Source organism: Columba livia, chromosome 1 (assembly GCF_036013475.1).
Source record: "Columba livia isolate bColLiv1 breed racing homer chromosome 1, bColLiv1.pat.W.v2, whole genome shotgun sequence".
Lineage (NCBI taxonomy): Eukaryota > Metazoa > Chordata > Aves > Columbiformes > Columbidae > Columba > Columba livia.
Genome location: NC_088602.1, coordinates 53,154,277 through 53,168,809, shown reverse-complemented (window position 1 = coordinate 53,168,809; position 14,533 = coordinate 53,154,277).

Genomic DNA, 14,533 nt, shown 5'->3' with positions numbered 1-14,533 from the left:
TCCAATGCCTGATAACCTTTTCAGTGAAAACTTTTTTTCCTGATTTGCAATATAAGCCTCCCCAGTGCAACTTGAGACAAAATACAGCCATAACTTCCTATTGAAAGTCTGTTGAACCTCCCAAACTGCATCACATTCTCTTTCTATAGATCACTCTATATTTAGCAAGATGCTATTTCCATCAGTACACAAAACCTTCAGGAACTTGGTAATGAAAATCACAATACAAAAAGTATATTTCCAACCTTACATTTCATTAGAAAAAAATAAAAATCACACATATAATGATGTTAATGCCTATCTGCCCATAACAACTTGTTAATGGGTACTACTGTGGTGTTATATCAGAAATGCCTCAGTTACAGAAAACTTTCAAGTGGAAACCAGATTACTTTGAATATCTAAGCCAACCACCATACAAGGTTTCATGAATACTGCTACCCTGGAACTACTTGTGAAGCTGTACTTCAAGTTTAGTTCCCACTTTTTATTAAACAGATAAATGAAAATGGTGTATTAAAACAGTCCCAGGTCCTCATAATAATTAAAAAAAAAAAAAAAAAAAAGGCACATCTTACTGCCACCCAAAGAAACTACATTTACTCTTACATGGGAACAAAAGCTTTTACAAACTGGAAACAAACTGCTCCCCTTTAATGATTAGTCTTACCTCAAAGGACATCCTGGATGAGGATCTCCAAACTGTGCATTTTTCCTGTCTCACCAATAGCATTAACATAACTTTAATGGAAAGTATATATTACATGTGAGTGACTTAGTAGTTCACTGTAGGAACAAGAGTTAGACATTGCAGCAAGTAAATATTCTGAGAGGTTAGCTCATTGTTATCCACTGACTGTTTCAGAGCATTATAAGGACAATACAAGTATGTAAGCTTAAGCTTAGTACTATTTGGTTTCAGTAGAATATATGAACACTTAGTACCTTAAAACAGTAGCAATATTCAGAAATACTAGTCAAAAAATGAACAAATAACATACTTGGAAAGCGATTTATAGGCCTAAAGGGAAAGCTATAGCAGCTCTTCAGTAAATACTGTATGTCTAATTACATTCCAGCCTTGTCTTCAAGTGCAGCTCTTTTGACTTTTGTATAAAAAATTAGTTCAAAAAATTTTAAATTTAGAAGCAAAGGAAAAAACAGTGTGCCAGGGTAGGTGTTAGAATGATACCTTTTCTGGCTCCATTTTGCTAGAATATATTGTTTGAGGAAACATTGTTACAATAGTATGATGCTATGCAGCAATCAAAACTGACAAATTCTGATCAACACGGCTATTTTTGTTTGTCTCCTCCAGGAAACATAAAGAAATAAAAATGAAGTGTGTTTGTAAGGAATTTTGTTTGTGCATTGCAAAGGCTCCTCACACACACCACCCCTTTTTTCACCCCCAAACAGAACTCCATCAGCACATAACATTCAACTCTGCAGAAATAAAATGCTACACACAGACTGCACTTGCATGTAGTTTTGGGGCACTACAAGATTTCACTGGACTGTGTCTTGTCAAGCTGCTCTCTGTCTCACTCTAATTTGGAGGGCTAAGCTGTACCTGCAAGGCTGCGCTCCCCATTAATTTGTCCTGCAGTGCTGTTCCCACCGTAGGCTACAGAAGATTAAAGAAGACAGCACGGTAATACAATTCAGATGAGAAACAAGGCATGAAGGAAAACAGGACCATGGGGTACCTACAGTAGTTCAGGATGGCATAATACAAATATTTCCATCAAAAGAGACAAACTGTAGTTTTCCAACAGAAACTGGTGAGAGTCTATATTTTCCTCTTCACTAGAACATGGAAAACTCAAGGAGAAATGTTTCATCTCTCCAATCATTTTCTGGGGCCAAAAAAAATGAAAAAAGTCATCACTGAAGTTCCTAGTTTCATTTCTACACATTTATCCAAGACTTTCTAGACTTCTAGGACTCACACTTTCTACAAAGTTGTCCATCCTATTCAAGTCTCATGTTTATTAAATGTTCCTGCAATGACAGCTAATCAGCACCTGCTCTGTCAAACTCCACTGCCCACTAAATCCTTTATTTCAAAGTCTAAACAAAAGCATTTCCCTTTTTTACATATATAAGCAGTTGTGTGAGTCAATTTAAAGATTGTCTTCACGATATTTGCTCATCTCTGCTTCTTTTCCGGGAATGAATTCTTTGACTATTCCCCCTCTCCTTTTTTTGGTCAGGAGAGCTGACACCTGCCTTGCCTGTATAATCCTGCAATATGGAGCAGGAATGCTGTCAGCTATGCTGGTTTTAATAATATTGCTACTGATTGTAAACTGATACTTTGCAAAGGAGACCTTTATATTTTATTTTAAGCTAGACAGGAATACTGGAGTTTACACTTATTTCAAAAACTAAGAAGAGTATTTACATAGTGGCTTAAAAGGCAAGTTAGAAGTGTTTGCTATTTATTAAGTTTCTGATTCTGATATTCTTTTTAAATTTCTGACTAGCTCAATACAGCTAGAACTGAATTAACTTGTTTTGGCATTATGGATAGTGACAGCTGCAAAGCATTGGAGCCACCAACTGTTCAAAAATGGCAACAGCTACCTAACTTCTATTCCAGAATAGTTTATACAAAACAATATGCAAGTAAGTTCTGTCACCACTGAGTTTCTTTCATTACTTAAGAAACAACATTATCATGTTTACCCTATTAAAATTCTGAAAACTTTGTATTTGATAAAAAAGTATGTTTATCTCAAATTATTATATTGCTACCCCTAAAGACATGATGCAAACTTAATACCCCATAACCTCTTCCAGTTTTCCCTTCAATTAGACACTCAAGACAGTTACTGACAGGTACAGAGCAGATGCAGTTCCTTGTGCATCAGTTCATTGAAACAAGTTTATACAAGCCTTTTATAAAGAATTTAACACATTTATAACTGCAAGCAATTACTTCCATAATTTTCAAATACTTACAGGAAATTAATTAAACAGCAAAATGGAAACAAACGCACTTCAGAACATACTGTAAAAAAGCCTGCATGTTCTGCTCAAAGTGTACTTCAACAAATAGCCAATATTTTTGATTTTTCAAGTTTCTTTATCTTCAAATCCAGATATGTATTTGTTCCCCCATTTCATTTCTTCACAGCACCTATTTTAACCATAAATTTGTCACTGAGCTGCACCAAGTGGGTTAAGGCAGCCAAATGCCTCAGCTGTTCCAAGGTCTGCCATTTTGTGGCACTGAAGGCTCAGCAAGTTTGCTGGGGACACCAAACTGGGAGGTGCTGTTCATTCTCAAGGGACAGGCCTTGCAGAGGGTTCTAAATAAACCGGAGCATTGAGCAATCAATGGCATGAAATTTAACACCTAGGACAGAGTAACTCTAGGCACAAGTATAAATTGGGAGAGGAGTGGCTGGAGAGCAGTCCTGCAGAAAGGGACCTGGGGGTGCTGGTTGGCAGCAGCTCAATGCGAGTCAGCAGCGTGTGCCCTGGAAGCCAAGAGCACAACTTGCATCCTGCAGTACAAACACAGAGTAACCAGCTGGTCAGAAGATGTCATTGTCCCACTGTAATTAGCATTGGTGTGGCCTCCCCTGGAGCACTGTGTGCAGTTCTGGACCCCACAATCTAAGGAGGATGTGAAGGTCCTTGAGTGTCTCAAGGGCAATAAAGCTTGTGAAAGGGCTGGAAGCAATGTCCCATGAGGAGTGGCTGTGGTCTTTGAACTTGGAGAAACGGAGACTCAGGGGCAATGTCATTGCTGTCTACAGCTTCCTGAGGAGGTGAAGTGGAGCAGGAGGTGCTGATCTCTTCTCCCTGGTATACACTGAGTGATAAGACACATGGCCATGGTTCAGAGCTGCACCAGGGACAGTTTAGATTGGACATCAGGAAGCATTTATTTACCAAGAGGTGGGTCAAACACTAGAATAGGCTTCCTAGAGAGGTGGCCAATGCCCCATCCTTGTCAGTGTTTAAGAGGCATTTGGACAATGCACTTAATACCATGCTGTAACTTTTTGGTCAGCCCTGAAGCCATCAAGCAGTTAACCAGAGTATCATTGTATAATAAGTAGGTCCCTTCCAACTAAAAAGCATATTCTGTTCTATTGTCATCTGAATTCATCAGCACATGTGAAGAAACACCTAGACAATGTGAGCTTTTAAGTTTATTGAGAATTTTAACCAGTGTACAACAGTATCTACTGCTAATTTCAGTTTGCAAAGCATCTTGAAACAATCTGAATTTATATTACAGCACAGCAATCTTGAGGTAGCAGGCATGACAATTAATAAACTACAGAAGTAGGCTACTAGATAAGGCAACCATACAGCTCAATTATGAGAAGCCCAGAACATCTTAAAAATCCTATCAGTTTTACTTTGAGTTAATACAATGTTACGCTTCATACTATGAAGTAATAGCTCAAGCATCTAAGAAATTATAAATCCAACTGAGGCAGACTCCACAGCAAGAAATATCTTATTAGATCAGTTATGGAAAGTTTTATAACAAAAACCTTTCTTCAACTATTTAAGCCATCCTAGCTCTTTTACTATGGTATGACCACCTAATTCCCTGATGGAGAAACAGGACTCCCCCACAAGCATGTAAGAAGGGCTGTGGCAAGGTCATACTATAGCTCTGTTTGCTCAGTACCCAACTGTAAAAGCAGATACCTGGGAAAGAATATAATGTTTCCCCTCTGTGTCGCTCCAGCCCCCTGCAACTTCAGAACTACTTGAATTACTGGTCACACTCTCTTTAAACATCCCCTAATAGCTTCTGCTCCACTCCCCCCCTCCCAATTTTGTTCAGTTGCACCCCCCACCACTTCCAACACACTTGGCAACTTTCCACATTTGCAATCCCGCTAAAGCAAAAAAGCTCACCCTTTGAATATTTCAGGATTTCAAGAAGAGGAGAAAACCTTATGTGCCTCCAGGTTCAGCACCTGCACTGTCCACAGCTATCTTCAGTCATCAGAAAATGCATTCCAGAAAAAGAGTTTCTTTCCCTCCCACACAGGTTTTCCTGGAAGACTTAAGTTTCATAGACACCACCAATGAAAATGAGGGAACACACACAAAATGCCGATCCTTCGTCAAGTTACAGTAATTCCTTATCTGTTTCCTGATCATTTGTAGCACATTACACAAGAAGTCATTTTACTAAACTTGTTCTTTGCCTTAACATTGTGTGAATATAAATATATACTAGCTTTTGTATATTAGTAGCATTCTCATGCACATATGTACCTATACAGAGACACATATACATGTTGTAAGACAGAAAAAGTGTAGACTAGGGAAACAAAAAGCAACTGTGAATAAATAACATTCCTGAAGTTTGAAGAAAAAAGGAAAGCTCCTGGTTTGTTTATAACACATTTCTCAGCCCCCCTCAAGGACAAAGATGTAACGTCACTAGTGAACAGTTTTTGACCTTGTATGCTCAAGGAAAGGCTAGCTCTGAAAAAAAACTCAGGAGAAATCAAATAAATTTAAAAATCAGAGAAATTGCAATATCTGTAGCTTTATTAAATGCCTCCCCAAAACATGCTCTGGAATCCACAGTAGTTATTAAAATTCTGACTAACATGCAGCAAGTTTAAACAAACATTTTAATATTACTAAACAATGCTAAAAAGGTTCTTAATTATCTACAAGTGAACAGTGGGGTGGATAACTATAGGTAAGGGGAACAACATCAGCACTTCCTGCAAAAACAAATTCTGACTCTAGAGAAACATAGTTGTGGTTTAAAAACAAAAGAACAGTATGAAATGTTAGCAGAACCCAAACCCAATAATTTACTTGAAGCTAACTGAAGGTGAGCTTCCAAAGTTGTATTTAAAAACAAGATTCCCGGCATCTTAAAAACAGAACACCAAACACATTGGTGAGTCAGAAAGATTATATACATACACCCTTCAACCTCAGTCCTAGAATCCTGAAGTCACAACCTATGGAGAAGAGATACACACCTTTAAAAAAATTATACAGTCCACACCTCCACACAGTCTGTAAAGGACCTTCACCATCCACAACCCTGGCTCCTGTTACTCATATTGCTGTGCAGGTTCTACACGTGAACACAAACCCACCTGCTCAAAGTGACTGGCAACCTGTGACGGGAATGTGACAATTTGGCAGCTGTAAAGCAAAAGCTATCTATCAAATATTTCATCAAAAGGATTGGTCAGCTTAGAAGTAATAGAGTTTCATTAAATAAAAGTAGGTCTATTACAATGAATGCTATTTGCATCTTTTATGTTCATATTCATGAGTGTGGTTTTGGAATCATGTACCAAAAAAGCTTCTGTTTTCTCAAAGTCAGAGTGTTTAATCTGTGAAATCATGCCTAAGAACCTTTGAGTTCATTTCTGGTATCCCTGGACATAATAGTTGGGAAGACTGGAAGCTCCAAAGGCACTCAGGTTGGAAGCAACATGTTAGACACCAGTCAGTTGTGATTTTACCTGGTCAAAAGGCTACCTAAATAAAGGAATCCAAGCATCACTTCTAGGTCTGAAGACCTACTGTGCATTTAGCTAGAGACTGTTCAGCAAAATAGGAAATACAACAGGTACACCTCTTTATCAACACTTCTCCACTTAGCACATTCCCTCCAAGTTATTTTTTTTTCTACCCATAATTCACTTTTAAGACAGTGCTACAACACTCCCTTGCACTTGCACACAAAAAAGTACTGGTCGTCAGACCCCCTCCACATTTGCCCAAGAAGTATCCTTAGTATTCTGGTATTTTAGGCAGAAAGTCTCCCTTTACACTAGTGTCACAGTGGACCAGAAAACTTTTAAACATAACAAAATCAAGGAAAAGTGGCACAATGCTGCACTTTCAGACCTGTTGGCAGATTGAAGGAGTCTGAGAACTCTTAGCAAAAGGCAAACATAACCCCAATACTACAGACCAACAAGGTCAATCAGGATTATCAGTGTCTATGTCCTTACCATTCATGACTGTCAGAATAAGGCACACACAAACTTCTCAACTGTAAATCGGGAGTGCAGAGACCTAGATGCTAGGGAAGTTACGATTTTGATGGGGCCAGGAAGAGCCAATAGATGAGGACGTTCCCAGTGAGTAAAACATAGATAAATCTCTCATTAGTGAAAAGTGAGGCAGCTAGCTGTAGCTCTGAGAGTGTCTTCAAGTCATAGGGCAGGTTCAGCTACCGATTAATGTACCAGTTCTACAGGTTAGGGTTACCACATGGAAGAACACCGCACATACCAGGCCTTGCCAAACACAAGGTGGTGTTGCAGCCATATGGAAGTGGCACTCTGGTATCTTGAGCACACTGCACACAAGCTCAATGCTGCCTTTACTTCTCTGAATCAGTGAATTTGGACATCAGGCCAAAAACTGACACCCACAAATCTTTTATTCAAGGCAACCTGGGTAAGCAGGAGACTTTGAGAGGTCACACATCTAAGTACAGGACTAGTCTCATCACAACAGCAAGGAATGCTTCTGCCACAGCAGACCACCTGTCCCAATCCAGAATCTGGTCTGGTCTGGGAGTACCATCTGGTGAAAGCCATAACAAAAGCTGTTACAACAGTGGTTTTAAGGGTAATCGATCTGGAGGTTTTGAGCACGAAGGAAAACTTAACAGGTTTCTCACTGTTTCTCATTGCCTGAGTCAAAAAAAAACAAAACAAAACAAAAAACAACCACCAAACAAAAAAACTCAAACAAAACCAACCACCACCACAAACCTGAGAAAGGACAAAGGTACAGGTATTTTAATTTCACTTTTATAGCTTTTTCTTCTTTCAGCATGTTAAGGCGACCTGCTATAATGAAACAAAAATCTAGTCTTTGCCAAAGAGGCACCTTTATTATTCCACTTCCTTTTCCTCCTTCCCAACACACAAAAAAGTGGCTCTGCATGGAGTCTCTGGCTGAGGCACTCAAGTAGCCTTAGCACTATTTTGGTAGACACCCAACAGCATCTAATTCTGGGTTATCTCCTTCTCTCCCTATCTCTCAGCAGACAGGAAAGAAATACAGATGCATGTGTATACAACTTTGATCTAGATTTTGTTCCACCGTGCTTTATCAGAACTCTAGATCACTAGTAAACAGCCTTCTTACCCATTTGTTGATTATTTAGCAAAGAGTCTCTTGCAGTTAACTTTTATGAAGGAGAGGGAAGAGGCAGACTTTGCAAGCTCTTATAGGCTATAGAGGGAAGACTCAGTTTACCACCAGCAGAACTGTGAAATACATAGTCCATATGTTTTATGAATAAATCACATTCCTTGAATTTTTATTGAATGCTCAACAGTTCTTTTGTTTCTACAATCCTTGCAAGAATATTCTTGTTGGCTCCCTGCGCTTCTTATAAAAGAATTAAAGGTGGAATTTAACCTAACTTAAACGTCCTAGAAATCTGCAGATTTCTGGAAGCAGGCAATCCCAAATATACTTACAGCTTTCCTAACCTGAAAGGGGAACAGGCCTGCAAATACACATTTAGATTGAACTCTAGTTCTAATTTAGTACTAGAGAAACACTTACTAAATGGAATTATACATATGCATAGATGGTGTAAATAATTTTCAAGTGTAACTCCACATGGTTGCAGATACCTGAACATGGCTCCAAGACATGGACACTATTTCACCGGGTGTCAATACTGAATGCCCCAGTACATACAGTGCTGTTCACAGCTCCCACAAACTGTCTCCCAGGGAAAGCATTCACATGTCAGAGCATGATGTACGTCTGTCAAAGCTAGTGATGCTGCTTAAGTTTAGGTGGGAATTATACCAGTCAATAAGCAGTAGAGCTCAGATTCCAGGTTGTGTCCAGACATGCTATTTTGACAACTGCTATGTGAAAGTAACACAGAGAAGCATCCAGTCAGTGTAAGAAAGCTTACTTTTTTATATACCAGGCTATGCTGCCAGGAAACAACTTTACAATTTGGGAAGAGAAAGCAAGTAGTGTTAAAACAAGAGCATAGTCATCTTCAGTCGGAACCCAGGACTGTCTTGGAACACACCATCACAAAATACTGCAGAACAAATTCTCCAGAGCTCTGATTACTTTTTAAGCACTACTCTTTTTGAGAAATTTTTTTTGAAACCCAACAACTTGAAGTAGCCACCTATAAGGATTCTCAGCATCCAAGAAACTAAAGCCAACTCATGTCACAAGAAGGGGAATTCTTCACTTACCCTCTTCATGGAATAGTTCAAAACTATAATACTCCCACATCTACTCCTGAAAGTGCCAAAATATTCCCCAACCCCCTTCTTCCCCCCAAAAAATAATTCACCCCCCTAAAAAAATATAAATCTACCAAAAAAAAAAAAACACCCAACAAAACAAAACACAAAAAACCCCAACACAACAACACACCAAACACTTAAACCTCCCTATGTATAACATATAACCAGAGCAGAATGGGATACCTTAGTAAAGCTGAAATACTCTTAAGCACACTCAATAACCACAGTAGGACATGACAATAAGGAGGAATTGAGAATAGTGCACTGGTCCATCAGACAAAGCCGTGCAAGCTTTTTTTTTTTACCTCTCGCTACTCTGAAAAAAGAAAAACAAAACAAAAACACAAACACACACACAAATAACGTATTTCACTCTTTTAATGGAACTAGGTTTGCAATATATGCAACTCTTTCTTGGTCAATGTTTTTTAGAGAAAGTGTAGCTCTAACCTCCCCAACATAGAAGGTTCTCTTCCAGTAATTATTAGCTCCAAGTTTTAACCTCCATCTACCTCAACCTCCTCTCATGTTTAGATACCCTTTAGTCACAGAAATGGTAACAATAAAGGTATTTTTCTCCTCCAAATTCCAAATGCAGTAGACATCTGAATCTACGTGTAACTGCATCTCTGGGTGTTTAATTATTGGTTGAATTTAATAAACAAACCTTAAAAAGGGTCAAAAATAACTTGAACAGTAGATACCAAAAAAGTACACATTTGTTGTTAAAGTGCTAAGTATAATCCTTCAACATGAGCTGCTAGGAAATAAAGGTAAAAAGAAACATCCTAATTCAGAATACAACTTCAAAGAGGAGCTGACTCAGACCTGGCCAGACAAAGAATATGCTTACTTTTGTTTGCACTGATCTACGTGGATAACCCACACTGCTCATGCAGTCTCCTTCAGCAAAACCTGCTTTCACTACCCTGGTAAAGCAGCCTTTCAAATACTGCCTAGCAGGATCTATTCATAATTCAACCATCTGATTTCACCTGGGATCATCCAGTTTTTGCAAGGAGAGACATGTGATTGAAGATAATGGGAAATAACTACTTTCCCAACTACTTCCCCAAGCATGCAGATACTAAAGCAGAGACCAATGCAGAATTAAACGCCAAATTTTTTTTAGCATCTCTAGTCCCAGTTTGCCACAAAGTCAGAGGTGTTCCAAGCTTACAGACTGCTGAAAATATTCCAAGGACCTCTGGTACATTTGTTAATCATGACAAGTCCAAAATACTTTCTATATTAATTCTTACAATTATATCAGTAAGCATATTTTGGCTTCCTAACACCTAAAGAGTTATTACAGCATACTCACCTGTACAAAAATCCAGTCCAATACTTTCAGAAACACTATCTGTTACTCCAACATCAAGGCTGGATCTCTACTAGAAGATGCTGACAAATACAAGGAGCACATATTTGGTAATGTACAGAACAATATTAAAAAACAGCTGTATGACTTTCAGACTACAATCAAATTATGAACTGTGCAGTTCAGAGGGCACAACTTGCTCATGAAAGTTAACTACTCTGTGCAATATCATACCGCAACAGAGGCTTGCAGAATTTCTACGTGATGGCTTAAAGGGGACACTTCTTAACAGAAAATGCTAGGAAGGACTATTTTCTGCCACAGATCTTGAGAACATAAACATGTCATTTTGAAAAGATTTATGACTTGCAGTGAACAGCTGTTTTGACAGACACACGGATACATACTCATGGTTTTGGTTTTATGCTTCATCTGACATATTGATGCAAATGAAACTACATCCCAGAACTGTGGTATTTTGCTCATTACACTATGTCATACAAAGAACTACTGAACATAATGCAATCACATAGCTCCACCCCACATATAGTAACTTCCCGTCATAAAAAAATCTAGGTATCAATTACTGTTAAATCAGCATGTTTTTCAAAAGCTTTTGCTAGATGAAAATTAAGAACATTTAACCTAAGTTTTTAAAGCTTTAGAGTAATATTGAGAAACTAGAGAGTTAAGGTTGATTTCCACATAAAACATGGGCCTTTGCCAAAGTTGTGTGGGGTGACAACAAAAAAAAACCCATATCAAAACAACTCGATACTTCCTAAATGCTCATATTTTACATTTCTGCAGAGAGGACAGTGAAAGATCTAGAAGTGGCTAGAAAAGTCCCAGTCCTGTACACCAGTAGAAGCAGCTTTCCTCTGCAGCAAACCCAGTATGCAGAAACCAGTTCATTTGTTCTATAGCAGGGAAAAGTACTGTCATAAATGCACTTAAAAAAATGTGGGTATCTGGAATCTTTTAAAGATTCTATAACATGTCACCCAAAGGATTTCTTATTGTTGTAGAATGCCTTATCCATTGTTAAAATCCAGACCATTTCTATCCAAACTGCTGACATGTCCCACAGCAGGACAGTTGCTCTAACATTTCTGTCCGTCACAGCAGTGTACAAAGCACAGAAAATACAGATGCAATAACCCAAGTTAAACTAGTATCCTGTCTTAGCTGAGCTTTCTACTTTTTCTTTTCCCAGCCCTTCTTGTTTTCATCTTCCCCATCTTTAATTTCATCCCTGACCCCCTCCAGTCTCCCAAAGAGTATCATGCTTTTTCCAGAAGGAAATAGGCCTATATATTTATACTACCCGTAGGACAAGCCCAGCCACTACTTAACTGCAGAACAAACACCTCTTCAACCAAACTCAGGAGAGTGATTTCCAGTGACTACAATATACAAATACTACCATTTAAGCATTTGTCACAGACTACTTACAGTCTGAATTCCAGATATGCAGAGGTATGGGTTCAAACTGGAACACAAGAGGTTCCACTTAAATTTGGGAAGAAACTTCTTCTCAGTAAGGGTAACAGAATACTGGAAAAGGCTGCCCAGGGAGGCTGTGGAGTCTCCTACTCTGGAGACATTCAAAACCCACCTGGACACATTCCTGTGTAACCTCATCTAGGTGTTCCTGCTCTGGCAGGGGAATTGGACTGGATGATCTTTCAAGGTCCCTTCCAATCCCTAACATTCTGTGATTCTGTGAAAACACCGATCACCAAAATAAGCATTTATTTAGTTAGCAGTCTCTGCTAGCTCTGTTCAAACTTGTTGAATAATCCTGTTCTATGCAAAGCATGTTGGCCACATACAAGAGCTTTTAACAAACTAGGGAGCCTCCTTCCCTCAGTCACAGCAGGTGCCTAAACCTGGTAGATATGTGGTACTTGAAGGAATCAGTCCTCCTAGGGATGAACACAAGTGTTTTTCTTAGTCACAAAAACAACCCTAAGGCAGCCCAAATTACAGCTATTAGCATCTGCTCTTTTGTCCATACATTTTGCAACCCATTTAAAGAACCTGATCCAATTCATAAGGAACCTGAGGTTGGCATATAACTGAGCACAAGCATTTTATATTTGGACACACTTTTTACCTATGTCATGTCACCCTAGTGAGTGAAGTGTAATGAAAAAAAAAAAAAAAAAACCACAACAATGCCACACTTTAAGAAACAAACTACATCAACAGGTGAGCCAAAAAATCAGACTGAATTAACAGAATTGTTCATCCATTAAGTCACACTGGGAAGCTACACAAAATTAACAGTAAGAATGAAATACTTTTTTCCTTAGAAAGGTGGAAGATCTAGAATAACTGAGAGAAGTTCAGTTTTAAAACTTTTAGTCTCTACTCACAGGGTCACTAGTCAGCTCCCCTCCAGACAGGAAACCTACTGGGTGCAGCAATTAACCTTGTATTAAATCCTCTGTTAAATACCTAACTTCACTTTATTTAAGCAACATTTTTGGTTTGCTCTGTTTGAAACCGACATCCAAAAAGGGAAGCTTCAGAACTGGCAGCGTGCAACAATGCCCAAGTAGGAACACATGTTCAGCCTCACTAATTCCAAGCTGACAATCTTCATGCACCATGTTAACAGGTTACCTACCAATCTCAACTCTTCTGCTGACCACATCAACTGAGGGTGCTCACTGACACTACTGCACACACGTAGAAGGCAAAGCACAGCAGATAATCCACCAAGAGTACTATGTAGTAAATGAAGTAAAGAAAAATCCTAATGGCACATTTATTTTCCCTCAGTATCTTCTCATTTAGACATCACCCAAAAAGGCCAACAGGAAAGTAAACGACCAGAAATGGTCATCTGAGAACATCTCTTTGAGAACTATACATTTAATAGCAATGATATGATAACAGTCACAAAATGATGCAGTCAACTACATTATGATCAGTTGCTTTATCTCAGGTATTCATGACATTTCTTGTTCTTATATACTGGATGCTATTGGCCTATTCATCTGAAGCTACTAAAACCAAACATGTAGAGAGATTTCAGGGAATACATTCTAGTCTAGAGATGGGAAGACAGGGATGGGAAAGATGGTATGGAAACAACCCTCTAAGTCAAGTCCCAGGTTTAAAGAAAGACGTGGGTTTTTTTAAGTAAGACTTTACAGACAAGACCACTTATGAACTACACAAATACCAGTGGTGTATTTTAAAGATAGCAATTAGTGAAAAGCAGAAGATGGGAGTGTTGAATTTCTTTTCTCATGACAGTATGTTAGCTATGCAGCAGAGGTAAAAGTCTGTGTCACCACAGCAGGGGACGTCCCCTTTTAGCCGTATGTTCATTTAGTGCCTACAAAGTAGTTGTTACTCAAAATGTCTGCTCCTGACAGTCATCTCACTAGTTGCTCTGGTATTCTAAAAAGTCAATGCAAGTCAATTCTCAAGAACCAAGCTGTTTTTTCAGTATCATTCAGTGACAAAGTAGTGAAAAACAACTGCTTTAATTTCCCAGCATTCTTTCAGATACTAAGAGTGTACAGAGAAAAGTTTTCTATGATTAACAGACAAGATTTTCCTTATAAGGCTAACTGTGCTACACCAGAACTTCAAGCAAGTATTAATACTGCTTGGAATTTCTTGCTTTTTGTTTAGAAAGACAGAGTAAGTTATGCCTTTCCTGCATAATACACATTAAAAAAATCGTTTTAGACAATTCCTAAAAATCCATGCAGGCTTATCTTCATTAGTGCCAAGCTCACAGAAGCTCATATGGCTCAGACTAACTCATAGCAGGAGTTGACTTGAGAAATTATTACCTGTATCAAAGCCAGCAGAAAGAAATAAGCTCCTCATCCACATGCCAGTGTTTTAACAGACTCAATCAAACATATCTGCAAAAAATGCTTCTTGGTATTTCAGCAGGATTTTTGAACTGGCACTT